The sequence below is a fragment of the Rhea pennata genome, chromosome Z (assembly GCF_028389875.1).
Source record: "Rhea pennata isolate bPtePen1 chromosome Z, bPtePen1.pri, whole genome shotgun sequence".
Taxonomy (NCBI): domain Eukaryota; kingdom Metazoa; phylum Chordata; class Aves; order Rheiformes; family Rheidae; genus Rhea; species Rhea pennata.
The window spans coordinates 6,990,917-7,018,270 of record NC_084702.1 but is presented as its reverse complement, the minus strand read 5'-3'; positions in this window follow the sequence as shown (position 1 = coordinate 7,018,270).

Sequence of the window (27,354 nt, the reverse complement as noted above, 5' to 3'; positions counted from 1 at the left end):
AGGAAGGGAAGTGAGAACTCTGACTGGTGTTTTGCGGAAACGAGAATGTCTACGGCATGCCGCTGTCCAGCATAATTCAGCTAAAGAACTCTGCTTTCCTCCAGGGCTGCTGATGCCTCAGGCACTTCAGACGTCCTCGGATCTGATGGGACAGAGGAGAAGTGGAGTTCAAGCTGCAGAAAGCTGCTAACCAGCCCAAATATGAGAATTTCACTGGCTAGAAGAGGCAAAGTAAGCCACTCGTTTGTGGCCAGCTCAGGATTTGGGCTCCTAGAGTACAGGAGAGAAGTGAAGCGGCTGATGACAGCCTGCTCGGGTTTATTAGCCAAGAGAGTATGGCAGACTATTGCCAAGAATTCCCTGACAGTAAGGATGTTAATTTACTAGCTTGCTCTGATTTCTCTGGTGTCAGGAGCTTGGCAAATATGAGTGGAGGTAAATTGCTTGGCGTAACGAGACATCTACACAGTCACACACACTAGCCACTAGCACATCTAACCTCAATGATGGGCTGGCCTGGGAGGTCATGGTGCTATTGCTCTTGAGCTACCAAAGCGCAGGACCTTCTGCGGTGAGAGGCCTGGTGCTGGACAAAACCCAGTTAATTAGATACTCCTGCTCCTGGAGGGTCACAGTCTCCACAGTGGCAGGCTCCTGCAGACTAGCTTGGCTTTGCTCTGCCCCACTCTCCACCTCCACATCTCATTCCTAGCTGCGAGAGTTCTGCTAGCCCAGGCCCTTTGTTTCCTGGGAAGGAAAATCCCGTTTTCTGGCCAGCGATTTGTGCCACAGGTGTTGGGGTAGGGTAGAGAAGGGGGCAGGGTAGGTAGCCACAGGAGGAAAGCACTTTGGGCTGGGAGTTTAGTGGGTCCAGAGGACGGAAGCAGGTACTAGTCTCCCTCTTGCTGAAGCAAGGCTTAGCACTATCTCTATCTTGCACCAAAGCCACAGAGTAAACATCTTGAGATAAGGGACAAACAACTGTCTCTGCAAGAGAGGGAGGCGAAAGACAGCTCCTGAGAATCCCTCCCCAGAAGCTCCTGTAACACAGAGTCAGCTTAAATCCTCTGCTTGGACCATGGAACCGCCACCATAGCCCAGTGCTTACACGACTTTCAAGGCCACCCTTGTGCTAAAGCTTTGGCCAAGGTTACAGATCTCCACAGAATAAATCTTCCCCTAGACCTCTCGTGAGGTCCCAGGCACAGGCCTGGGAAGCTGGTACCCAGGTGCAGAAGAACGGGTCTGTGGCAGCAATCAGGCACCCACAACCCGTGCGGTGGAAATACCGACAGATTGATTGAATGCTACCTGGCGTCGGATATGATATGTTGTGATTGCTAATCGTCGCCGCACGCCGAGACAGCTGTTGACGTACAACGCGCAGGGGCAATGGTGGTACAGGCATTAACCTTGTGGTTTGCAGTACTCCCCTGAGCAGTAACTACTCAGTCAGAGGTAGGGTCACACTTCAAAAATCATGACGTTCAGGTGTAACATGGGTCTTCCACCCAAGCCACAGGCCAGCAGCTCGCTGGAGCACGTGAGCATATTGTTGAAGGTGGAACCAAACACACGTAGGAAAGCAAGCTCTCCGCAATAACCCTGAGGCACCGTGTGACACTCAGCAACAGCCTCCTGGAACGACCGCAAGGGACCAATTGCAACTCACGCCCTGCCCGTTCCACACCCAGAGGATCCACTCATCATTCAACCCGAAGGAAGCTCTAAGCCCCTTACAAACTCTTGAGGCACCATGCTCCAAGCAGGCATTACCTCTTCCATCAGCCTCACAGAGCTCAGACTATGGCTGTGTTAGGGCAGAGGTTGTCCGAGGGACTATCGGTAAAGAGCTCTGCCACTTGGCTTGCAGTCTACACCGGGACAGCCTGGATTCCTGCCGTGGGCACAGGTGAAAGGAGCGGCAGGGGCAGACGGAGGCTTGGTCATGGCTTTTTCACACTGCGACACACACCCAGAGGTGCAGGGCTTATGCCAAAACTGCGTCCCCGAACGGGAGGCTGGAGCGGGTGAGGTTGCTTCTGGTCTGCCCCACCGAGGTGGCAGGAGGTTGCTCATGGGGGGGCTGCCGCACAAAGTGCTGCTTGGCTGCGGTGGCCGGCGGAGTCTGCCCAGCAGCAGCAAGGCTGCGCTACCCGGAGGGCACCTGCCTGGCGGCAGCAGGGCCCTTGTCACCGCTCTTTGTGACAGCCGCAGAACTGCCGGGTGCCAGGGCGGCCGCGGCCCCGCCATGCCCAGCAGCACAGGGACGACACAGCGTGGCAGTGTGCGGAGCTGCAGCAGGAGCAGTTGCGGCTCATCCACGGCTTTTCCGGCAGCCACAGGCCCTCGGCAGGGCCCAGGGCTTTCCCCGCAAGATCCCCTCACGGCAGCAGCAAGAGCGATGGTGCTGGGGCTTGGCAGCTCCGCAGGGCCCTCGGCGGCCCCGCAGCAGCAGCAGCAGCATAGAGGTCCCTGGCAGAGCAGCTCTCCGCCGGAGCCCCACGAGGTTTGCACACCTGCGCTGCACCAGGCAGGTGAGTGAGCCGGCGCTGCGGGGCACCCCAGTTCGGGGGGCACTGAGCCCGCCCGGCTCTGCCGTGGCCTCCTGTCTGCTGCAGCCCGTGCCTGGGGGCACCAAGCCAGGTGGGCGCTGGGGCTCGCTGGGGCTGCAAGCTGGGGCTCTGCGATTGGCACCAGCCAGCCCCAGGATGCCCCCGGGGGCGACAGGAGCCCCGGGCACAGGGATCCTGCTCCAGGGCCCGCGGCACAGGCAGCCAGAGGCCGCTCAGCTCGCAGCAGCAAGTGCTGCTGCAGGGCAGGGACAGCTTTGGGCTGTCTGCAAGAGAGGTCCCAGCCCGGGGACACCGGCGGCATTTCTCAACCTTGCTGCTCTCCAGCTTCGCCCCTGCCTGCTGGGGGGTCCTTTGCTCTGCTCTCTGCTGCCAGCACCTACAGCTCTCCCTCTTCTCTCTCTCTGCTGGAGCCAGGTTCTTCTGCCTGCAGCCAGATGGGGGTGCCAGCAGAGCAGCAGGAAGCTCCGCAGCCCAGCCAGGCCTTTCCCAGAGCTACAGGACAGGTATGGACAGACCCGGACACCTGCTTTGTGCCCACACCTCTCACCGGCTCCTTCTATGCTCACACAGGCCTTCCTGGAGGGTCGAGCTGCTGCCCTGCAGGCACCCCACACCAGCATGGCATCATCTCCCTTTGCTTGGTCCCTGCAGGCTCCGAGTGCTCTGGATGATGTGCTGCAGGCGATGCTGGTTGATTCGCACACCTCCAGCATCCGGGAGCTGCAGAATGCACTGCAGGTCTGCCACGTACAGGGACTGCGCTTCCCATGGCTCTGTCTCTCACGCTGAAGGAACGGGACCCCTCCAAACTGAGCACCCCACACACCCCACTCCACCCTCGCCAGACCTGGCAACGAAGAGCATGCTGCAGCACAGCGGCCAGCTCCCTCAGAGAAGCAGGAGGCTTCTGCTCCATGCCCCTCTTTCTGACCGCTCCCTGTCTCTTGGGTACGGGCACAGGCCAGCCCCCCTCCTCACAGGGCTTTGGTGCGGTGGCAAAGGGCTGCTCACTGCCCCTCCTCAACAACAGCCTCTGCTCCTCCCAAACCTTGCCCTGGCACCAAAGCCCTGTGAGGAGTTGCACCCTCCTCTGCTCTGCTCTCGAGGACCAGGGCATCAGCTGGGGGGCTGCGGATGCTCTGCACTGCCTCTACAGATTGCTCGGCAGTGAGAGAGGAAGACGAAGTGCCATGGCTTGGGGCCCTCCGGGCACAGACAGGTGCCCAAGCAAAGCGCTGCGCTACCTTGCCACTCTCCTCAGCTCCAGGAAGCAGCAAGAAACCCTTCCAGGCTGCAGCACGGCAGCAGCTGTGCTGCATTCGCCCCAGGGCCCAGGCAGCCCAGCACCTCCGGGGCATGGGGGAAGCCTGACCCATGTAGCTCTCCCCTCTCAGGGCTTTGGTCCTACTGCAGATGGGAAAATGCCGTTGAACTTACCGCCTGGTCTGGATCCCGGGAAGCAACTTCCCCTCTCCAACTTTGACAGCGCTTAGATCCTCCCAGCTAACTCTGCTGCTCCCCATATACCATTGACCTGCTCTGGTGCTGCCAGCCATGCGTTGCTCCCCACCCCTTTCTGGCTCCCATCTCATCATTTCTAGCATGACTGTCCTTGCCGGGAAAAAGCTGCTCCTTCTAACCGGTCCCATCCTCTCTTGCTTCTGCTCCCTCAGTGCTTTTCAGCATCCCACCACGCACCACTCTGAAAGGGTCTTTTTCCAGGGAGAGGCCTCTGCTCTCAGTGGTCGGACTGCCTGATCACAAATTTCTGTGGGCTGAAGGCATAACTGTAGTAACCTGTGGCAGCCTGTGTGTTCCTAATGTTCACTGAAAGGTATATTCCATGCTTGCCTCCCTTTCCTCCTTGCTGCATCACTGCACAAAACTAACCCATTTTAACGGAACTACATACTATTTCCTAACCACGTCTCAACGGTGTCCGCTGCAAATATCCTGAGTTTGAAACTCAATGCATTATTCTAGCTAACTGGCCTGCAAACTCGCCTCTACTCACAGCCTGAGCCGGAGTCTGCCCATCTCCCACACCCCATTGCGGGCTAAAGGTGACAGAAAGCAAATTTTGCCTCTAGGGACACTCCCCAGTGCCTGGCGTTTAGGTCTTTCTGAAGGAAGAGAACAGACCGTCTATACAGCAGCTAACAGGAGCAATAGCGGTGCCATGCAGCAGCCTGGTCTGTGAGCCATTCATTACGCATAGAGATTATTCATGAGAAGATTCATGAGAGATTCAGCCTGGAAGTTCAAAGCGGGCTTGCAGAACTAATGCTCAGTACCCTTAATATACGTGGTGTCCGTATGCAGCCTCACATTGCTTTAGTCTTTCTCTACTGTGAGGTCCTTTCTTTTAAATTCTGACAGGACTCTGTGCAGGCCTCCTCCAGAGCTGTTCTCTGTTCTGATTGCATAACCCAAAAGAAAGAAGAAAGAGCAGCTTGTGTGCAGATTTCCCCCTCCATACAGCTATCCATAAAGAGTAAATTTCATTTTTAGATAAAAAAAAAAATGATCTCAAAGGGAAACTGCAGCAAATATAAACCTCTACACCTCTGAGCACTTTTCTCATTAGGCAGTTCACATATTCATTTTGGAGCAGTTGCTGCACTGGCAGTTTCCCCTCCCTAATCCAGAATTCTGTCTTCCTTATTAATTCTGTATCTCATCTTCCTTAGAGCTACACCAGTTATGTTTGTTCACAACTAGCTAGAGAGCGGGTTAGTAATCTGTGTTGATGTGCTTGTAATGGGCAAATGTAGCCGTGACGCTGACATCCTAGCCATCGCACGAGCAATGTGGCACCCAAGGACGGTGTGCTCTATGGAAAAGAGAATGTGCCACATCCTGAGCTGTATGTTGTAGCCTCTGCCTCCTCACAACTACCGAGTTGTTGAGCAGCTGCTCTGCAAGAACACACTGAGTAGCTACTTCAAATGGGAGTCCATTCACTGGCTGGTGTTACTACTGTTTAGCCATCCTGATCACCCAACCTGATCCGGTATAGAGAAACTCGGAGAGGGATAGGATCAGCACAGAATCAGCTGCAAGAGCCATCTTGCGCTGGGAAATGACATGGTCAGAACCAAAGGCGTAAATTCAGCTGTATGTTGAATTTTGATTCATAAAGTTTGGTCACTTCTGGATAAGGAAGGGAAGTGAGAACTCTGACTGGTGTTTTGCGGAAACGAGAATGTCTACGGCATGCCGCTGTCCAGCATAATTCAGCTAAAGAACTCTGCTTTCCTCCAGGGCTGCTGATGCCTCAGGCACTTCAGACGTCCTCGGATCTGATGGGACAGAGGAGAAGTGGAGTTCAAGCTGCAGAAAGCTGCTAACCAGCCCAAATATGAGAATTTCACTGGCTAGAAGAGGCAAAGTAAGCCACTCGTTTGTGGCCAGCTCAGGATTTGGGCTCCTAGAGTACAGGAGAGAAGTGAAGCGGCTGATGACAGCCTGCTCGGGTTTATTAGCCAAGAGAGTATGGCAGACTATTGCCAAGAATTCCCTGACAGTAAGGATGTTAATTTACTAGCTTGCTCTGATTTCTCTGGTGTCAGGAGCTTGGCAAATATGAGTGGAGGTAAATTGCTTGGCGTAACGAGACATCTACACAGTCACACACACTAGCCACTAGCACATCTAACCTCAATGATGGGCTGGCCTGGGAGGTCATGGTGCTATTGCTCTTGAGCTACCAAAGCGCAGGACCTTCTGCGGTGAGAGGCCTGGTGCTGGACAAAACCCAGTTAATTAGATACTCCTGCTCCTGGAGGGTCACAGTCTCCACAGTGGCAGGCTCCTGCAGACTAGCTTGGCTTTGCTCTGCCCCACTCTCCACCTCCACATCTCATTCCTAGCTGCGAGAGTTCTGCTAGCCCAGGCCCTTTGTTTCCTGGGAAGGAAAATCCCGTTTTCTGGCCAGCGATTTGTGCCACAGGTGTTGGGGTAGGGTAGAGAAGGGGGCAGGGTAGGTAGCCACAGGAGGAAAGCACTTTGGGCTGGGAGTTTAGTGGGTCCAGAGGACGGAAGCAGGTACTAGTCTCCCTCTTGCTGAAGCAAGGCTTAGCACTATCTCTATCTTGCACCAAAGCCACAGAGTAAACATCTTGAGATAAGGGACAAACAACTGTCTCTGCAAGAGAGGGAGGCGAAAGACAGCTCCTGAGAATCCCTCCCCAGAAGCTCCTGTAACACAGAGTCAGCTTAAATCCTCTGCTTGGACCATGGAACCGCCACCATAGCCCAGTGCTTACACGACTTTCAAGGCCACCCTTGTGCTAAAGCTTTGGCCAAGGTTACAGATCTCCACAGAATAAATCTTCCCCTAGACCTCTCGTGAGGTCCCAGGCACAGGCCTGGGAAGCTGGTACCCAGGTGCAGAAGAACGGGTCTGTGGCAGCAATCAGGCACCCACAACCCGTGCGGTGGAAATACCGACAGATTGATTGAATGCTACCTGGCGTCGGATATGATATGTTGTGATTGCTAATCGTCGCCGCACGCCGAGACAGCTGTTGACGTACAACGCGCAGGGGCAATGGTGGTACAGGCATTAACCTTGTGGTTTGCAGTACTCCCCTGAGCAGTAACTACTCAGTCAGAGGTAGGGTCACACTTCAAAAATCATGACGTTCAGGTGTAACATGGGTCTTCCACCCAAGCCACAGGCCAGCAGCTCGCTGGAGCACGTGAGCATATTGTTGAAGGTGGAACCAAACACACGTAGGAAAGCAAGCTCTCCGCAATAACCCTGAGGCACCGTGTGACACTCAGCAACAGCCTCCTGGAACGACCGCAAGGGACCAATTGCAACTCACGCCCTGCCCGTTCCACACCCAGAGGATCCACTCATCATTCAACCCGAAGGAAGCTCTAAGCCCCTTGCAAACTCTTGAGGCACCATGCTCCAAGCAGGCATTACCTCTTCCATCAGCCTCACAGAGCTCAGACTATGGCTGTGTTAGGGCAGAGGTTGTCCGAGGGACTATCGGTAAAGAGCTCTGCCACTTGGCTTGCAGTCTACACCGGGACAGCCTGGATTCCTGCCGTGGGCACAGGTGAAAGGAGCGGCAGGGGCAGACGGAGGCTTGGTCATGGCTTTTTCACACTGCGACACACACCCAGAGGTGCAGGGCTTATGCCAAAACTGCGTCCCCGAACGGGAGGCGGGAGCGGGTGAGGTGGCTTCTGGTCTGCCCCACCGAGGTGGCAGGAGGTTGCTCATGGGGGGGCTGCCGCACAAAGTGCTGCTTGGCTGCGGTGGCCGGCGGAGTCTGCCCAGCAGCAGCAAGGCTGCGCTACCCGGAGGGCACCTGCCTGGCGGCAGCAGGGCCCTTGTCACCGCTCTTTGTGACAGCCGCAGAACTGCCGGGTGCCAGGGCGGCCGCGGCCCCGCCATGCCCAGCAGCACAGGGACGACACAGCGTGGCAGTGTGCGGAGCTGCAGCAGGAGCAGTTGCGGCTCATCCACGGCTTTTCCGGCAGCCACAGGCCCTCGGCAGGGCCCAGGGCTTTCCCCGCAAGATCCCCTCACGGCAGCAGCAAGAGCGATGGTGCTGGGGCTTGGCAGCTCCGCAGGGCCCTCGGCGGCCCCGCAGCAGCAGCAGCAGCATAGAGGTCCCTGGCAGAGCAGCTCTCCGCCGGAGCCCCACGAGGTTTGCACACCTGCGCTGCACCAGGCAGGTGAGTGAGCCGGCGCTGCGGGGCACCCCAGTTCGGGGGGCACTGAGCCCGCCCGGCTCTGCCGTGGCCTCCTGTCTGCTGCAGCCCGTGCCTGGGGGCACCAAGCCAGGTGGGCGCTGGGGCTCGCTGGGGCTGCAAGCTGGGGCTCTGCGATTGGCACCAGCCAGCCCCAGGATGCCCCCGGGGGCGACAGGAGCCCCGGGCACAGGGATCCTGCTCCAGGGCCCGCGGCACAGGCAGCCAGAGGCCGCTCAGCTCGCAGCAGCAAGTGCTGCTGCAGGGCAGGGACAGCTTTGGGCTGTCTGCAAGAGAGGTCCCAGCCCGGGGACACCGGCGGCATTTCTCAACCTTGCTGCTCTCCAGCTTCGCCCCTGCCTGCTGGGGGGTCCTTTGCTCTGCTCTCTGCTGCCAGCACCTACAGCTCTCCCTCTTCTCTCTCTCTGCTGGAGCCAGGTTCTTCTGCCTGCAGCCAGATGGGGGTGCCAGCAGAGCAGCAGGAAGCTCCGCAGCCCAGCCAGGCCTTTCCCAGAGCTACAGGACAGGTATGGACAGACCCGGACACCTGCTTTGTGCCCACACCTCTCACCGGCTCCTTCTATGCTCACACAGGCCTTCCTGGAGGGTCGAGCTGCTGCCCTGCAGGCACCCCACACCAGCATGGCATCATCTCCCTTTGCTTGGTCCCTGCAGGCTCCGAGTGCTCTGGATGATGTGCTGCAGGCGATGCTGGTTGATTCGCACACCTCCAGCATCCGGGAGCTGCAGAATGCACTGCAGGTCTGCCACGTACAGGGACTGCGCTTCCCATGGCTCTGTCTCTCACGCTGAAGGAACGGGACCCCTCCAAACTGAGCACCCCACACACCCCACTCCACCCTCGCCAGACCTGGCAACGAAGAGCATGCTGCAGCACAGCGGCCAGCTCCCTCAGAGAAGCAGGAGGCTTCTGCTCCATGCCCCTCTTTCTGACCGCTCCCTGTCTCTTGGGTACGGGCAGAGGCCAGCCCCCCTCCTCACAGGGCTTTGGTGCGGTGGCAAAGGGCTGCTCACTGCCCCTCCTCAACAACAGCCTCTGCTCCTCCCAAACCTTGCCCTGGCACCAAAGCCCTGTGAGGAGTTGCACCCTCCTCTGCTCTGCTCTCGAGGACCAGGGCATCAGCTGGGGGGCTGCGGATGCTCTGCACTGCCTCTACAGATTGCTCGGCAGTGAGAGAGGAAGACAAAGTGCCATGGCTTGGGGCCCTCCGGGCACAGACAGGTGCCCAAGCAAAGCGCTGCGCTACCTTGCCACTCTCCTCAGCTCCAGGAAGCAGCAAGAAACCCTTCCAGGCTGCAGCACGGCAGCAGCTGTGCTGCATTCGCCCCAGGGCCCAGGCAGCCCAGCACCTCCGGGGCATGGGGGAAGCCTGACCCATGTAGCTCTCCCCTCTCAGGGCTTTGGTCCTACTGCAGATGGGAAAATGCCGTTGAACTTACCGCCTGGTCTGGATCCCGGGAAGCAACTTCCCCTCTCCAACTTTGACAGCGCTTAGATCCTCCCAGCTAACTCTGCTGCTCCCCATATACCATTGACCTGCTCTGGTGCTGCCAGCCATGCGTTGCTCCCCACCCCTTTCTGGCTCCCATCTCATCATTTCTAGCATGACTGTCCTTGCCGGGAAAAAGCTGCTCCTTCTAACCGGTCCCATCCTCTCTTGCTTCTGCTCCCTCAGTGCTTTTCAGCATCCCACCACGCACCACTCTGAAAGGGTCTTTTTCCAGGGAGAGGCCTCTGCTCTCAGTGGTCGGACTGCCTGATCACAAATTTCTGTGGGCTGAAGGCATAACTGTAGTAACCTGTGGCAGCCTGTGTGTTCCTAATGTTCACTGAAAGGTATATTCCATGCTTGCCTCCCTTTCCTCCTTGCTGCATCACTGCACAAAACTAACCCATTTTAACGGAACTACATACTATTTCCTAACCACGTCTCAACGGTGTCCGCTGCAAATATCCTGAGTTTGAAACTCAATGCATTATTCTAGCTAACTGGCCTGCAAACTCGCCTCTACTCACAGCCTGAGCCGGAGTCTGCCCATCTCCCACACCCCATTGCGGGCTAAAGGTGACAGAAAGCAAATTTTGCCTCTAGGGACACTCCCCAGTGCCTGGCGTTTAGGTCTTTCTGAAGGAAGAGAACAGACCGTCTATACAGCAGCTAACAGGAGCAATAGCGGTGCCATGCAGCAGCCTGGTCTGTGAGCCATTCATTACGCATAGAGATTATTCATGAGAAGATTCATGAGAGATTCAGCCTGGAAGTTCAAAGCGGGCTTGCAGAACTAATGCTCAGTACCCTTAATATACGTGGTGTCCGTATGCAGCCTCACATTGCTTTAGTCTTTCTCTACTGTGAGGTCCTTTCTTTTAAATTCTGACAGGACTCTGTGCAGGCCTCCTCCAGAGCTGTTCTCTGTTCTGATTGCATAACCCAAAAGAAAGAAGAAAGAGCAGCTTGTGTGCAGATTTCCCCCTCCATACAGCTATCCATAAAGAGTAAATTTCATTTTTAGATAAAAAAAAAAATGATCTCAAAGGGAAACTGCAGCAAATATAAACCTCTACACCTCTGAGCACTTTTCTCATTAGGCAGTTCACATATTCATTTTGGAGCAGTTGCTGCACTGGCAGTTTCCCCTCCCTAATCCAGAATTCTGTCTTCCTTATTAATTCTGTATCTCATCTTCCTTAGAGCTACACCAGTTATGTTTGTTCACAACTAGCTAGAGAGCGGGTTAGTAATCTGTGTTGATGTGCTTGTAATGGGCAAATGTAGCCGTGACGCTGACATCCTAGCCATCGCACGAGCAATGTGGCACCCAAGGACGGTGTGCTCTATGGAAAAGAGAATGTGCCACATCCTGAGCTGTATGTTGTAGCCTCTGCCTCCTCACAACTACCGAGTTGTTGAGCAGCTGCTCTGCAAGAACACACTGAGTAGCTACTTCAAATGGGAGTCCATTCACTGGCTGGTGTTACTACTGTTTAGCCATCCTGATCACCCAACCTGATCCGGTATAGAGAAACTCGGAGAGGGATAGGATCAGCACAGAATCAGCTGCAAGAGCCATCTTGCGCTGGGAAATGACATGGTCAGAACCAAAGGCGTAAATTCAGCTGTATGTTGAATTTTGATTCATAAAGTTTGGTCACTTCTGGATAAGGAAGGGAAGTGAGAACTCTGACTGGTGTTTTGCGGAAACGAGAATGTCTACGGCATGCCGCTGTCCAGCATAATTCAGCTAAAGAACTCTGCTTTCCTCCAGGGCTGCTGATGCCTCAGGCACTTCAGACGTCCTCGGATCTGATGGGACAGAGGAGAAGTGGAGTTCAAGCTGCAGAAAGCTGCTAACCAGCCCAAATATGAGAATTTCACTGGCTAGAAGAGGCAAAGTAAGCCACTCGTTTGTGGCCAGCTCAGGATTTGGGCTCCTAGAGTACAGGAGAGAAGTGAAGCGGCTGATGACAGCCTGCTCGGGTTTATTAGCCAAGAGAGTATGGCAGACTATTGCCAAGAATTCCCTGACAGTAAGGATGTTAATTTACTAGCTTGCTCTGATTTCTCTGGTGTCAGGAGCTTGGCAAATATGAGTGGAGGTAAATTGCTTGGCGTAACGAGACATCTACACAGTCACACACACTAGCCACTAGCACATCTAACCTCAATGATGGGCTGGCCTGGGAGGTCATGGTGCTATTGCTCTTGAGCTACCAAAGCGCAGGACCTTCTGCGGTGAGAGGCCTGGTGCTGGACAAAACCCAGTTAATTAGATACTCCTGCTCCTGGAGGGTCACAGTCTCCACAGTGGCAGGCTCCTGCAGACTAGCTTGGCTTTGCTCTGCCCCACTCTCCACCTCCACATCTCATTCCTAGCTGCGAGAGTTCTGCTAGCCCAGGCCCTTTGTTTCCTGGGAAGGAAAATCCCGTTTTCTGGCCAGCGATTTGTGCCACAGGTGTTGGGGTAGGGTAGAGAAGGGGGCAGGGTAGGTAGCCACAGGAGGAAAGCACTTTGGGCTGGGAGTTTAGTGGGTCCAGAGGACGGAAGCAGGTACTAGTCTCCCTCTTGCTGAAGCAAGGCTTAGCACTATCTCTATCTTGCACCAAAGCCACAGAGTAAACATCTTGAGATAAGGGACAAACAACTGTCTCTGCAAGAGAGGGAGGCGAAAGACAGCTCCTGAGAATCCCTCCCCAGAAGCTCCTGTAACACAGAGTCAGCTTAAATCCTCTGCTTGGACCATGGAACCGCCACCATAGCCCAGTGCTTACACGACTTTCAAGGCCACCCTTGTGCTAAAGCTTTGGCCAAGGTTACAGATCTCCACAGAATAAATCTTCCCCTAGACCTCTCGTGAGGTCCCAGGCACAGGCCTGGGAAGCTGGTACCCAGGTGCAGAAGAACGGGTCTGTGGCAGCAATCAGGCACCCACAACCCGTGCGGTGGAAATACCGACAGATTGATTGAATGCTACCTGGCGTCGGATATGATATGTTGTGATTGCTAATCGTCGCCGCACGCCGAGACAGCTGTTGACGTACAACGCGCAGGGGCAATGGTGGTACAGGCATTAACCTTGTGGTTTGCAGTACTCCCCTGAGCAGTAACTACTCAGTCAGAGGTAGGGTCACACTTCAAAAATCATGACGTTCAGGTGTAACATGGGTCTTCCACCCAAGCCACAGGCCAGCAGCTCGCTGGAGCACGTGAGCATATTGTTGAAGGTGGAACCAAACACACGTAGGAAAGCAAGCTCTCCGCAATAACCCTGAGGCACCGTGTGACACTCAGCAACAGCCTCCTGGAACGACCGCAAGGGACCAATTGCAACTCACGCCCTGCCCGTTCCACACCCAGAGGATCCACTCATCATTCAACCCGAAGGAAGCTCTAAGCCCCTTACAAACTCTTGAGGCACCATGCTCCAAGCAGGCATTACCTCTTCCATCAGCCTCACAGAGCTCAGACTATGGCTGTGTTAGGGCAGAGGTTGTCCGAGGGACTATCGGTAAAGAGCTCTGCCACTTGGCTTGCAGTCTACACCGGGACAGCCTGGATTCCTGCCGTGGGCACAGGTGAAAGGAGCGGCAGGGGCAGACGGAGGCTTGGTCATGGCTTTTTCACACTGCGACACACACCCAGAGGTGCAGGGCTTATGCCAAAACTGCGTCCCCGAACGGGAGGCGGGAGCGGGTGAGGTGGCTTCTGGTCTGCCCCACCGAGGTGGCAGGAGGTTGCTCATGGGGGGGCTGCCGCACAAAGTGCTGCTTGGCTGCGGTGGCCGGCGGAGTCTGCCCAGCAGCAGCAAGGCTGCGCTACCCGGAGGGCACCTGCCTGGCGGCAGCAGGGCCCTTGTCACCGCTCTTTGTGACAGCCGCAGAACTGCCGGGTGCCAGGGCGGCCGCGGCCCCGCCATGCCCAGCAGCACAGGGACGACACAGCGTGGCAGTGTGCGGAGCTGCAGCAGGAGCAGTTGCGGCTCATCCACGGCTTTTCCGGCAGCCACAGGCCCTCGGCAGGGCCCAGGGCTTTCCCCGCAAGATCCCCTCACGGCAGCAGCAAGAGCGATGGTGCTGGGGCTTGGCAGCTCCGCAGGGCCCTCGGCGGCCCCGCAGCAGCAGCAGCAGCATAGAGGTCCCTGGCAGAGCAGCTCTCCGCCGGAGCCCCACGAGGTTTGCACACCTGCGCTGCACCAGGCAGGTGAGTGAGCCGGCGCTGCGGGGCACCCCAGTTCGGGGGGCACTGAGCCCGCCCGGCTCTGCCGTGGCCTCCTGTCTGCTGCAGCCCGTGCCTGGGGGCACCAAGCCAGGTGGGCGCTGGGGCTCGCTGGGGCTGCAAGCTGGGGCTCTGCGATTGGCACCAGCCAGCCCCAGGATGCCCCCGGGGGCGACAGGAGCCCCGGGCACAGGGATCCTGCTCCAGGGCCCGCGGCACAGGCAGCCAGAGGCCGCTCAGCTCGCAGCAGCAAGTGCTGCTGCAGGGCAGGGACAGCTTTGGGCTGTCTGCAAGAGAGGTCCCAGCCCGGGGACACCGGCGGCATTTCTCAACCTTGCTGCTCTCCAGCTTCGCCCCTGCCTGCTGGGGGGTCCTTTGCTCTGCTCTCTGCTGCCAGCACCTACAGCTCTCCCTCTTCTCTCTCTCTGCTGGAGCCAGGTTCTTCTGCCTGCAGCCAGATGGGGGTGCCAGCAGAGCAGCAGGAAGCTCCGCAGCCCAGCCAGGCCTTTCCCAGAGCTACAGGACAGGTATGGACAGACCCGGACACCTGCTTTGTGCCCACACCTCTCACCGGCTCCTTCTATGCTCACACAGGCCTTCCTGGAGGGTCGAGCTGCTGCCCTGCAGGCACCCCACACCAGCATGGCATCATCTCCCTTTGCTTGGTCCCTGCAGGCTCCGAGTGCTCTGGATGATGTGCTGCAGGCGATGCTGGTTGATTCGCACACCTCCAGCATCCGGGAGCTGCAGAATGCACTGCAGGTCTGCCACGTACAGGGACTGCGCTTCCCATGGCTCTGTCTCTCACGCTGAAGGAACGGGACCCCTCCAAACTGAGCACCCCACACACCCCACTCCACCCTCGCCAGACCTGGCAACGAAGAGCATGCTGCAGCACAGCGGCCAGCTCCCTCAGAGAAGCAGGAGGCTTCTGCTCCATGCCCCTCTTTCTGACCGCTCCCTGTCTCTTGGGTACGGGCAGAGGCCAGCCCCCCTCCTCACAGGGCTTTGGTGCGGTGGCAAAGGGCTGCTCACTGCCCCTCCTCAACAACAGCCTCTGCTCCTCCCAAACCTTGCCCTGGCACCAAAGCCCTGTGAGGAGTTGCACCCTCCTCTGCTCTGCTCTCGAGGACCAGGGCATCAGCTGGGGGGCTGCGGATGCTCTGCACTGCCTCTACAGATTGCTCGGCAGTGAGAGAGGAAGACAAAGTGCCATGGCTTGGGGCCCTCCGGGCACAGACAGGTGCCCAAGCAAAGCGCTGCGCTACCTTGCCACTCTCCTCAGCTCCAGGAAGCAGCAAGAAACCCTTCCAGGCTGCAGCACGGCAGCAGCTGTGCTGCATTCGCCCCAGGGCCCAGGCAGCCCAGCACCTCCGGGGCATGGGGGAAGCCTGACCCATGTAGCTCTCCCCTCTCAGGGCTTTGGTCCTACTGCAGATGGGAAAATGCCGTTGAACTTACCGCCTGGTCTGGATCCCGGGAAGCAACTTCCCCTCTCCAACTTTGACAGCGCTTAGATCCTCCCAGCTAACTCTGCTGCTCCCCATATACCATTGACCTGCTCTGGTGCTGCCAGCCATGCGTTGCTCCCCACCCCTTTCTGGCTCCCATCTCATCATTTCTAGCATGACTGTCCTTGCCGGGAAAAAGCTGCTCCTTCTAACCGGTCCCATCCTCTCTTGCTTCTGCTCCCTCAGTGCTTTTCAGCATCCCACCACGCACCACTCTGAAAGGGTCTTTTTCCAGGGAGAGGCCTCTGCTCTCAGTGGTCGGACTGCCTGATCACAAATTTCTGTGGGCTGAAGGCATAACTGTAGTAACCTGTGGCAGCCTGTGTGTTCCTAATGTTCACTGAAAGGTATATTCCATGCTTGCCTCCCTTTCCTCCTTGCTGCATCACTGCACAAAACTAACCCATTTTAACGGAACTACATACTATTTCCTAACCACGTCTCAACGGTGTCCGCTGCAAATATCCTGAGTTTGAAACTCAATGCATTATTCTAGCTAACTGGCCTGCAAACTCGCCTCTACTCACAGCCTGAGCCGGAGTCTGCCCATCTCCCACACCCCATTGCGGGCTAAAGGTGACAGAAAGCAAATTTTGCCTCTAGGGACACTCCCCAGTGCCTGGCGTTTAGGTCTTTCTGAAGGAAGAGAACAGACCGTCTATACAGCAGCTAACAGGAGCAATAGCGGTGCCATGCAGCAGCCTGGTCTGTGAGCCATTCATTACGCATAGAGATTATTCATGAGAAGATTCATGAGAGATTCAGCCTGGAAGTTCAAAGCGGGCTTGCAGAACTAATGCTCAGTACCCTTAATATACGTGGTGTCCGTATGCAGCCTCACATTGCTTTAGTCTTTCTCTACTGTGAGGTCCTTTCTTTTAAATTCTGACAGGACTCTGTGCAGGCCTCCTCCAGAGCTGTTCTCTGTTCTGATTGCATAACCCAAAAGAAAGAAGAAAGAGCAGCTTGTGTGCAGATTTCCCCCTCCATACAGCTATCCATAAAGAGTAAATTTCATTTTTAGATAAAAAAAAAAATGATCTCAAAGGGAAACTGCAGCAAATATAAACCTCTACACCTCTGAGCACTTTTCTCATTAGGCAGTTCACATATTCATTTTGGAGCAGTTGCTGCACTGGCAGTTTCCCCTCCCTAATCCAGAATTCTGTCTTCCTTATTAATTCTGTATCTCATCTTCCTTAGAGCTACACCAGTTATGTTTGTTCACAACTAGCTAGAGAGCGGGTTAGTAATCTGTGTTGATGTGCTTGTAATGGGCAAATGTAGCCGTGACGCTGACATCCTAGCCATCGCACGAGCAATGTGGCACCCAAGGACGGTGTGCTCTATGGAAAAGAGAATGTGCCACATCCTGAGCTGTATGTTGTAGCCTCTGCCTCCTCACAACTACCGAGTTGTTGAGCAGCTGCTCTGCAAGAACACACTGAGTAGCTACTTCAAATGGGAGTCCATTCACTGGCTGGTGTTACTACTGTTTAGCCATCCTGATCACCCAACCTGATCCGGTATAGAGAAACTCGGAGAGGGATAGGATCAGCACAGAATCAGCTGCAAGAGCCATCTTGCGCTGGGAAATGACATGGTCAGAACCAAAGGCGTAAATTCAGCTGTATGTTGAATTTTGATTCATAAAGTTTGGTCACTTCTGGATAAGGAAGGGAAGTGAGAACTCTGACTGGTGTTTTGCGGAAACGAGAATGTCTACGGCATGCCGCTGTCCAGCATAATTCAGCTAAAGAACTCTGCTTTCCTCCAGGGCTGCTGATGCCTCAGGCACTTCAGACGTCCTCGGATCTGATGGGACAGAGGAGAAGTGGAGTTCAAGCTGCAGAAAGCTGCTAACCAGCCCAAATATGAGAATTTCACTGGCTAGAAGAGGCAAAGTAAGCCACTCGTTTGTGGCCAGCTCAGGATTTGGGCTCCTAGAGTACAGGAGAGAAGTGAAGCGGCTGATGACAGCCTGCTCGGGTTTATTAGCCAAGAGAGTATGGCAGACTATTGCCAAGAATTCCCTGACAGTAAGGATGTTAATTTACTAGCTTGCTCTGATTTCTCTGGTGTCAGGAGCTTGGCAAATATGAGTGGAGGTAAATTGCTTGGCATAACGAGACATCTACACAGTCACACACACTAGCCACTAGCACATCTAACCTCAATGATGGGCTGGCCTGGGAGGTCATGGTGCTATTGCTCTTGAGCTACCAAAGCGCAGGACCTTCTGCGGTGAGAGGCCTGGTGCTGGACAAAACCCAGTTAATTAGATACTCCTGCTCCTGGAGGGTCACAGTCTCCACAGTGGCAGGCTCCTGCAGACTAGCTTGGCTTTGCTCTGCCCCACTCTCCACCTCCACATCTCATTCCTAGCTGCGAGAGTTCTGCTAGCCCAGGCCCTTTGTTTCCTGGGAAGGAAAATCCCGTTTTCTGGCCAGCGATTTGTGCCACAGGTGTTGGGGTAGGGTAGAGAAGGGGGCAGGGTAGGTAGCCACAGGAGGAAAGCACTTTGGGCTGGGAGTTTAGTGGGTCCAGAGGACGGAAGCAGGTACTAGTCTCCCTCTTGCTGAAGCAAGGCTTAGCACTATCTCTATCTTGCACCAAAGCCACAGAGTAAACATCTTGAGATAAGGGACAAACAACTGTCTCTGCAAGAGAGGGAGGCGAAAGACAGCTCCTGAGAATCCCTCCCCAGAAGCTCCTGTAACACAGAGTCAGCTTAAATCCTCTGCTTGGACCATGGAACCGCCACCATAGCCCAGTGCTTACACGACTTTCAAGGCCACCCTTGTGCTAAAGCTTTGGCCAAGGTTACAGATCTCCACAGAATAAATCTTCCCCTAGACCTCTCGTGAGGTCCCAGGCACAGGCCTGGGAAGCTGGTACCCAGGTGCAGAAGAACGGGTCTGTGGCAGCAATCAGGCACCCACAACCCGTGCGGTGGAAATACCGACAGATTGATTGAATGCTACCTGGCGTCGGATATGATATGTTGTGATTGCTAATCGTCGCCGCACGCCGAGACAGCTGTTGACGTACAACGCGCAGGGGCAATGGTGGTACAGGCATTAACCTTGTGGTTTGCAGTACTCCCCTGAGCAGTAACTACTCAGTCAGAGGTAGGGTCACACTTCAAAAATCATGACGTTCAGGTGTAACATGGGTCTTCCACCCAAGCCACAGGCCAGCAGCTCGCTGGAGCACGTGAGCATATTGTTGAAGGTGGAACCAAACACACGTAGGAAAGCAAGCTCTCCGCAATAACCCTGAGGCACCGTGTGACACTCAGCAACAGCCTCCTGGAACGACCGCAAGGGACCAATTGCAACTCACGCCCTGCCCGTTCCACACCCAGAGGATCCACTCATCATTCAACCCGAAGGAAGCTCTAAGCCCCTTACAAACTCTTGAGGCACCATGCTCCAAGCAGGCATTACCTCTTCCATCAGCCTCACAGAGCTCAGACTATGGCTGTGTTAGGGCAGAGGTTGTCCGAGGGACTATCGGTAAAGAGCTCTGCCACTTGGCTTGCAGTCTACACCGGGACAGCCTGGATTCCTGCCGTGGGCACAGGTGAAAGGAGCGGCAGGGGCAGACGGAGGCTTGGTCATGGCTTTTTCACACTGCGACACACACCCAGAGGTGCAGGGCTTATGCCAAAACTGCGTCCCCGAACGGGAGGCGGGAGCGGGTGAGGTGGCTTCTGGTCTGCCCCACCGAGGTGGCAGGAGGTTGCTCATGGGGGGGCTGCCGCACAAAGTGCTGCTTGGCTGCGGTGGCCGGCGGAGTCTGCCCAGCAGCAGCAAGGCTGCGCTACCCGGAGGGCACCTGCCTGGCGGCAGCAGGGCCCTTGTCACCGCTCTTTGTGACAGCCGCAGAACTGCCGGGTGCCAGGGCGGCCGCGGCCCCGCCATGCCCAGCAGCACAGGGACGACACAGCGTGGCAGTGTGCGGAGCTGCAGCAGGAGCAGTTGCGGCTCATCCACGGCTTTTCCGGCAGCCACAGGCCCTCGGCAGGGCCCAGGGCTTTCCCCGCAAGATCCCCTCACGGCAGCAGCAAGAGCGATGGTGCTGGGGCTTGGCAGCTCCGCAGGGCCCTCGGCGGCCCCGCAGCAGCAGCAGCAGCATAGAGGTCCCTGGCAGAGCAGCTCTCCGCCGGAGCCCCACGAGGTTTGCACACCTGCGCTGCACCAGGCAGGTGAGTGAGCCGGCGCTGCGGGGCACCCCAGTTCGGGGGGCACTGAGCCCGCCCGGCTCTGCCGTGGCCTCCTGTCTGCTGCAGCCCGTGCCTGGGGGCACCAAGCCAGGTGGGCGCTGGGGCTCGCTGGGGCTGCAAGCTGGGGCTCTGCGATTGGCACCAGCCAGCCCCAGGATGCCCCCGGGGGCGACAGGAGCCCCGGGCACAGGGATCCTGCTCCAGGGCCCGCGGCACAGGCAGCCAGAGGCCGCTCAGCTCGCAGCAGCAAGTGCTGCTGCAGGGCAGGGACAGCTTTGGGCTGTCTGCAAGAGAGGTCCCAGCCCGGGGACACCGGCGGCATTTCTCAACCTTGCTGCTCTCCAGCTTCGCCCCTGCCTGCTGGGGGGTCCTTTGCTCTGCTCTCTGCTGCCAGCACCTACAGCTCTCCCTCTTCTCTCTCTCTGCTGGAGCCAGGTTCTTCTGCCTGCAGCCAGATGGGGGTGCCAGCAGAGCAGCAGGAAGCTCCGCAGCCCAGCCAGGCCTTTCCCAGAGCTACAGGACAGGTATGGACAGACCCGGACACCTGCTTTGTGCCCACACCTCTCACCGGCTCCTTCTATGCTCACACAGGCCTTCCTGGAGGGTCGAGCTGCTGCCCTGCAGGCACCCCACACCAGCATGGCATCATCTCCCTTTGCTTGGTCCCTGCAGGCTCCGAGTGCTCTGGATGATGTGCTGCAGGCGATGCTGGTTGATTCGCACACCTCCAGCATCCGGGAGCTGCAGAATGCACTGCAGGTCTGCCACGTACAGGGACTGCGCTTCCCATGGCTCTGTCTCTCACGCTGAAGGAACGGGACCCCTCCAAACTGAGCACCCCACACACCCCACTCCACCCTCGCCAGACCTGGCAACGAAGAGCATGCTGCAGCACAGCGGCCAGCTCCCTCAGAGAAGCAGGAGGCTTCTGCTCCATGCCCCTCTTTCTGACCGCTCCCTGTCTCTTGGGTACGGGCAGAGGCCAGCCCCCCTCCTCACAGGGCTTTGGTGCGGTGGCAAAGGGCTGCTCACTGCCCCTCCTCAACAACAGCCTCTGCTCCTCCCAAACCTTGCCCTGGCACCAAAGCCCTGTGAGGAGTTGCACCCTCCTCTGCTCTGCTCTCGAGGACCAGGGCATCAGCTGGGGGGCTGCGGATGCTCTGCACTGCCTCTACAGATTGCTCGGCAGTGAGAGAGGAAGACAAAGTGCCATGGCTTGGGGCCCTCCGGGCACAGACAGGTGCCCAAGCAAAGCGCTGCGCTACCTTGCCACTCTCCTCAGCTCCAGGAAGCAGCAAGAAACCCTTCCAGGCTGCAGCACGGCAGCAGCTGTGCTGCATTCGCCCCAGGGCCCAGGCAGCCCAGCACCTCCGGGGCATGGGGGAAGCCTGACCCATGTAGCTCTCCCCTCTCAGGGCTTTGGTCCTACTGCAGATGGGAAAATGCCGTTGAACTTACCGCCTGGTCTGGATCCCGGGAAGCAACTTCCCCTCTCCAACTTTGACAGCGCTTAGATCCTCCCAGCTAACTCTGCTGCTCCCCATATACCATTGACCTGCTCTGGTGCTGCCAGCCATGCGTTGCTCCCCACCCCTTTCTGGCTCCCATCTCATCATTTCTAGCATGACTGTCCTTGCCGGGAAAAAGCTGCTCCTTCTAACCGGTCCCATCCTCTCTTGCTTCTGCTCCCTCAGTGCTTTTCAGCATCCCACCACGCACCACTCTGAAAGGGTCTTTTTCCAGGGAGAGGCCTCTGCTCTCAGTGGTCGGACTGCCTGATCACAAATTTCTGTGGGCTGAAGGCATAACTGTAGTAACCTGTGGCAGCCTGTGTGTTCCTAATGTTCACTGAAAGGTATATTCCATGCTTGCCTCCCTTTCCTCCTTGCTGCATCACTGCACAAAACTAACCCATTTTAACGGAACTACATACTATTTCCTAACCACGTCTCAACGGTGTCCGCTGCAAATATCCTGAGTTTGAAACTCAATGCATTATTCTAGCTAACTGGCCTGCAAACTCGCCTCTACTCACAGCCTGAGCCGGAGTCTGCCCATCTCCCACACCCCATTGCGGGCTAAAGGTGACAGAAAGCAAATTTTGCCTCTAGGGACACTCCCCAGTGCCTGGCGTTTAGGTCTTTCTGAAGGAAGAGAACAGACCGTCTATACAGCAGCTAACAGGAGCAATAGCGGTGCCATGCAGCAGCCTGGTCTGTGAGCCATTCATTACGCATAGAGATTATTCATGAGAAGATTCATGAGAGATTCAGCCTGGAAGTTCAAAGCGGGCTTGCAGAACTAATGCTCAGTACCCTTAATATACGTGGTGTCCGTATGCAGCCTCACATTGCTTTAGTCTTTCTCTACTGTGAGGTCCTTTCTTTTAAATTCTGACAGGACTCTGTGCAGGCCTCCTCCAGAGCTGTTCTCTGTTCTGATTGCATAACCCAAAAGAAAGAAGAAAGAGCAGCTTGTGTGCAGATTTCCCCCTCCATACAGCTATCCATAAAGAGTAAATTTCATTTTTAGATAAAAAAAAAAATGATCTCAAAGGGAAACTGCAGCAAATATAAACCTCTACACCTCTGAGCACTTTTCTCATTAGGCAGTTCACATATTCATTTTGGAGCAGTTGCTGCACTGGCAGTTTCCCCTCCCTAATCCAGAATTCTGTCTTCCTTATTAATTCTGTATCTCATCTTCCTTAGAGCTACACCAGTTATGTTTGTTCACAACTAGCTAGAGAGCGGGTTAGTAATCTGTGTTGATGTGCTTGTAATGGGCAAATGTAGCCGTGACGCTGACATCCTAGCCATCGCACGAGCAATGTGGCACCCAAGGACGGTGTGCTCTATGGAAAAGAGAATGTGCCACATCCTGAGCTGTATGTTGTAGCCTCTGCCTCCTCACAACTACCGAGTTGTTGAGCAGCTGCTCTGCAAGAACACACTGAGTAGCTACTTCAAATGGGAGTCCATTCACTGGCTGGTGTTACTACTGTTTAGCCATCCTGATCACCCAACCTGATCCGGTATAGAGAAACTCGGAGAGGGATAGGATCAGCACAGAATCAGCTGCAAGAGCCATCTTGCGCTGGGAAATGACATGGTCAGAACCAAAGGCGTAAATTCAGCTGTATGTTGAATTTTGATTCATAAAGTTTGGTCACTTCTGGATAAGGAAGGGAAGTGAGAACTCTGACTGGTGTTTTGCGGAAACGAGAATGTCTACGGCATGCCGCTGTCCAGCATAATTCAGCTAAAGAACTCTGCTTTCCTCCAGGGCTGCTGATGCCTCAGGCACTTCAGACGTCCTCGGATCTGATGGGACAGAGGAGAAGTGGAGTTCAAGCTGCAGAAAGCTGCTAACCAGCCCAAATATGAGAATTTCACTGGCTAGAAGAGGCAAAGTAAGCCACTCGTTTGTGGCCAGCTCAGGATTTGGGCTCCTAGAGTACAGGAGAGAAGTGAAGCGGCTGATGACAGCCTGCTCGGGTTTATTAGCCAAGAGAGTATGGCAGACTATTGCCAAGAATTCCCTGACAGTAAGGATGTTAATTTACTAGCTTGCTCTGATTTCTCTGGTGTCAGGAGCTTGGCAAATATGAGTGGAGGTAAATTGCTTGGCGTAACGAGACATCTACACAGTCACACACACTAGCCACTAGCACATCTAACCTCAATGATGGGCTGGCCTGGGAGGTCATGGTGCTATTGCTCTTGAGCTACCAAAGCGCAGGACCTTCTGCGGTGAGAGGCCTGGTGCTGGACAAAACCCAGTTAATTAGATACTCCTGCTCCTGGAGGGTCACAGTCTCCACAGTGGCAGGCTCCTGCAGACTAGCTTGGCTTTGCTCTGCCCCACTCTCCACCTCCACATCTCATTCCTAGCTGCGAGAGTTCTGCTAGCCCAGGCCCTTTGTTTCCTGGGAAGGAAAATCCCGTTTTCTGGCCCAGCGATTTGTGCCACAGGTGTTGGGGTAGGGTAGAGAAGGGGGCAGGGTAGGTAGCCACAGGAGGAAAGCACTTTGGGCTGGGAGTTTAGTGGGTCCAGAGGACGGAAGCAGGTACTAGTCTCCCTCTTGCTGAAGCAAGGCTTAGCACTATCTCTATCTTGCACCAAAGCCACAGAGTAAACATCTTGAGATAAGGGACAAACAACTGTCTCTGCAAGAGAGGGAGGCGAAAGACAGCTCCTGAGAATCCCTCCCCAGAAGCTCCTTAACACAGAGTCAGTACAGCTTAAATCCTCTGCTTGGACCATGGAACCGCCACCATAGCCCAGTGCTTACACGACTTTCAAGGCCACCCTTGTGCTAAAGCTTTAGGCCAAGGTTACAGAACTCCACAGAATAAATCTGTCCCCTACCTGACCTCGTCGTGAGGTCCCGAGCACAAGGCCTGGAAGCTGGTACCCAGGTGCAGAAGAACGGGTCTGTGGCAGCAATCAGGCACCCACAACCCGTGCGGTGGAAATACCGACAGATTGATTGAATGCTACCTGGCGTCGGATATGATATGTTGTGATTGCTAATCGTCGCCGCACGCCGAGACAGCTGTTGACGTACAACGCGCAGGGGCAATGGTGGTACAGGCATTAACCTTGTGGTTTGCAGTACTCCCCTGAGCAGTAACTACTCAGTCAGAGGTAGGGTCACACTTCAAAAATCATGACGTTCAGGTGTAACATGGGTCTTCCACCCAAGCCACAGGCCAGCAGCTCGCTGGAGCACGTGAGCATATTGTTGAAGGTGGAACCAAACACACGTAGGAAAGCAAGCTCTCCGCAATAACCCTGAGGCACCGTGTGACACTCAGCAACAGCCTCCTGGAACGACCGCAAGGGACCAATTGCAACTCACGCCCCTGCCCGTTCCACACCCAGAGGATCCACTCATCATTCAAACCCGAAGGAAGCTCTAAGCCCCTTACAAACTCTTGAGGCACCATGCTCCAAGCAGGCATTACCTCTTCCATCAGCCTCACAGAGCTCAGGACTATGGCTGTGTTAGGGCAGAGGTTGTCCGAGGGACTATCGGTAAAGAGCTCTGCCACTTGGCTTGCAGTCTACACCGGGACAGCCTGGATTCCTGCCGTGGGCACAGGTGAAAGGAGCGGCAGGGGCAGACGGAGGCTTGGTCATGGCTTTTTCACACTGCGACACACACCCAGAGGTGCAGGGCTTATGCCAAAAACTGCGTCCCCGAACGGGAGGCGGGAGCGGGTGAGGTGGCTTCTGGTCTGCCCCACCGAGGTGGCAGGAGGTTGCTCATGGGGGGGCTGCCGCACAAAGTGCTGCTTGGCTGCGGTGGCCGGCGGAGTCTGCCCAGCAGCAGCAAGGCTGCGCTACCCGGAGGGCACCTGCCTGGCGGCAGCAGGGCCCTTGTCACCGCTCTTTGTGACAGCCGCAGAACTGCCGGGTGCCAGGGCGGCCGCGGCCCCCGCCATGCCCAGCAGCACAGGGACGACACAGCGTGGCACGTGTGCGGAGCTGCAGCAGGAGCAGTTGCGGCTCATCCACGGCTTTTCCGGCAGCCACAGGCCCTCGGCAGGGCCAGGGCTTTCCCCGCAAGATCCCCTCACGGCAGCAGCAAGAGCGATGGTGCTGGGGCTTGGCAGCTCCGCAGGGCCCTCGGCGGCCCCGCAGCAGCAGCAGCAGCATAGAGGTCCCCTGGCAGAGCAGCTCTCCGCCGGAGCCCCACGAGGTTTGCACACCTGCGCTGCACCAGGCAGGTGAGTGAGCCGGCGCTGCGGGGCACCCCAGTTCGGGGGGCACTGAGCCCGCCCGGCTCTGCCGTGGCCTCCTGTCTGCTGCAGCCCGTGCCTGGGGGCACCAAGCCAGGTGGGCGCTGGGGCTCGCTGGGGCTGCAAGCTGGGGCTCTGCGATTGGCACCAGCCAGCCCCAGGATGCCCCCGGGGGCGACAGGAGCCCCGGGCACAGGGATCCTGCTCCAGGGCCCGCGGCACAGGCAGCCAGAGGCCGCTCAGCTCGCAGCAGCAAGTGCTGCTGCAGGGCAGGGACAGCTTTGGGCTGTCTGCAAGAGAGGTCCCAGCCCGGGGACAACCCGGCGGCATTTCTCAACCTTGCTGCTCTCCAGCTTCGCCCCTGCCTGCTGGGGGTCCTTTGCTCTGCTCTCTGCTGCCAGCACCTACAGCTCTCCCTCTTCTCTCTCTCTGCTGGAGCCAGGTTCTTCTGCCTGCAGCCAGATGGGGGTGCCAGCAGAGCAGCAGGAAGCTCCGCAGCCCAGCCAGGCCCTTTCCCAGAGCTACAGGACAGGTATGGACAGACCCGGGACACCTGCTTTGTGCCCACACCTCTCACCGGCTCCTTCTATGCTCACACAGGCCTTCCTGGAGGGTCGAGCTGCTGCCCTGCAGGCACCCCACACCAGCATGGCATCATCTCCCTTTGCTTGGTCCCTGCAGGCTTCCGAGTGCTCTGGATGATGTGCTGCAGGCGATTGCTGGTTTGATTCGCACACCTCCAGCATCCGGGAGCTGCAGAATGCACTGCAGGTCTGCCACGTACAGGGACTGCGCTTCCCATGGCTCTGTCTCTCACGCTGAAGGAACGGGACCCCTCCAAACTGAGCACCCCACACACCCCACTCCACCCTCGCCAGACCTGGCAACGAAGAGCATGCTGCAGCACAGCGGCCAGCTCCCTCAGAGAAGCAGGAGGCTTCTGCTCCATGCCCCTCTTTCTGACCGCTCCCTGTCTCTTGGGTACGGGCAGAGTGCCAGCCCCCCCTCCTCACAGGGCTTTGGGTGCGGTGGCAAAGGGCTGCTCACTGCCCCTCCTCAACAACAGCCTCTGCTCCTCCCAAACCTTGCCCTGGCACCAAAGCCCTGTGAGGAGTTGCAACCCTCCTCTGCTCTTGTCTCCTCCGAGGACCCGAGGCTCACTGCCTGGGGCTGCGGATGCTCTGCACTGCCTCTACAGATTGCTCGCAGTGAGAGAGGAAGACAAAGTGCCATGGCTTGGGGCCCCTCCGGGCACAGACAGGTGCCCAAGCAAAGCGCTGCGCTACCTTGCCACTCTCCTCAGCTCCAGGAAGCAGCAAGAAACCCTTCCAGCTGCAGCACGGCAGCAGCTGTGCTGCATTCGCCCCAGGGCCCAGGCAGCCCAGCACCTCCGGGGCATGGGGGAAGCCTGACCCATGTAGCTCTCCCCTCTCAGGGCTTTGGTCCTACTGCAGATGGGAAAATGCCGTTGAACTTACCGCCTGGTCTGGATCCCGGGAAGCAACTTCCCCTCTCCAACTTTGACAGCGCTTAGATCCTCCCAGCGAACTCTGCTGCTCCCCCATATACCATTGACCTGCTCTGGTGCTGCCAGCCATGCGTTGCTCCCCACCCCTTTCTGGCTCCCATCTCATCATTTCTAGCATGACTGTCCTTGCCGGGAAAAAGCTGCTCCTTCTAACCGGTCCCATCCTCTCTTGCTTCTGCTCCCTCAGTGCTTTTCAGCATCCCACCACGCACCACTCTGAAAGGGTCTTTTTCCAGGGAGAGGCCTCTGCTCTCAGTGGTCGGACTGCCTGATCACAAATTTCTGTGGGCTGAAGGCATAACTGTAGTAACCTGTG